The 896-nt window shown below is 64.5% G+C and overlaps 1 pseudogene; it reads left to right on the top strand.

The window, feature by feature from the left end:
* Positions 1–65: 65 nt before the first annotated feature.
* LOC101620522 lies at positions 66–539 on the top strand (annotated as a pseudogene).
* The last annotated feature ends 357 nt before the right edge of the window (positions 540–896 follow it).

Here is an 896-nt window from a genome sequence, read left to right on the forward strand (position 1 = left end):
GGGGCGGGACCGTGACGCGCGCCCCTCGTGACTCCGCTCGCGGCCTGCGCCTGAGGAAGCCGGAAGCGGCGGCTGTCGGCGGCACAGGCTGGGGTGGAGAGGCGGTGGTGAGCGTTCTGGGGTGGGTGAACCCCGCGATGGAGCCAGACGCCCAAGTCTCGTGGCGCTGGCGGTGGCTCCAGCCGCGGCTGCTGCTGGTGCAGCTGCTGTGGTGGGGGCAGGTTCTGGGCACGCTCTCCTTGGGCGGCAGCCCCCACAAGGTCCTCCACGACCTCGTGTCGGAGCAGCAGTTGATGGAGGTGGAAGACTTGTCCCTCACTCTGCTGCAGGGTGGAAGACTGGGGCCACTGTCGCTACCCGCCGACCTGACGGATCTGGATCCCGAGTGCCGAGAATTGCTGCTGGACTTCGCCAACAGCAGCGCAGAGCTGACCGGCTGCCTAGTGCGCAGCGCCCGGCCGGTGCGCCTCTGTCAGACCTGCTACCTCCTCTTCCAACAGGTCGCCAACAAGATGGACAACATCAGCCGAGCCGTGGGGGTGGGTAGAGGAGCACCCCGGGGCCTCTGACGTGGAGGGTTGGGAAAGGAGGAAGTTGTGATGGTGATTCGCCCTGGGGTCTTAGTTTCCCCTTCTGTAAGCAAAAGAGCCTGGACCGTCAAGAAGGTGGTCGGTCTTACAGGGTTTGGTTTTGTATTTTTGCCTTCATATCTGCTGATGGGAGTTCTCCAGGTACATACTTGCCTGTGACTAGTTTTCTTGGGTTCTTGCACCCTTATCCCGATGGCCCCCTTTTCTCCCGCCCTCTCCCCCCCCCCGGCAGAGGACCTAGCTGGGGGCCTAGTGCTGGGGGGTGTGCAAGGCACCGCCCCGCAGGCTCTGGCCCCCATGGGCCTG

This window comes from Condylura cristata, unplaced genomic scaffold (genome assembly GCF_000260355.1).
Source record: "Condylura cristata isolate star-nosed mole 26May11 unplaced genomic scaffold, ConCri1.0 scaffold00494, whole genome shotgun sequence".
Classification (NCBI taxonomy): Eukaryota; Metazoa; Chordata; class Mammalia; order Eulipotyphla; family Talpidae; genus Condylura; species Condylura cristata.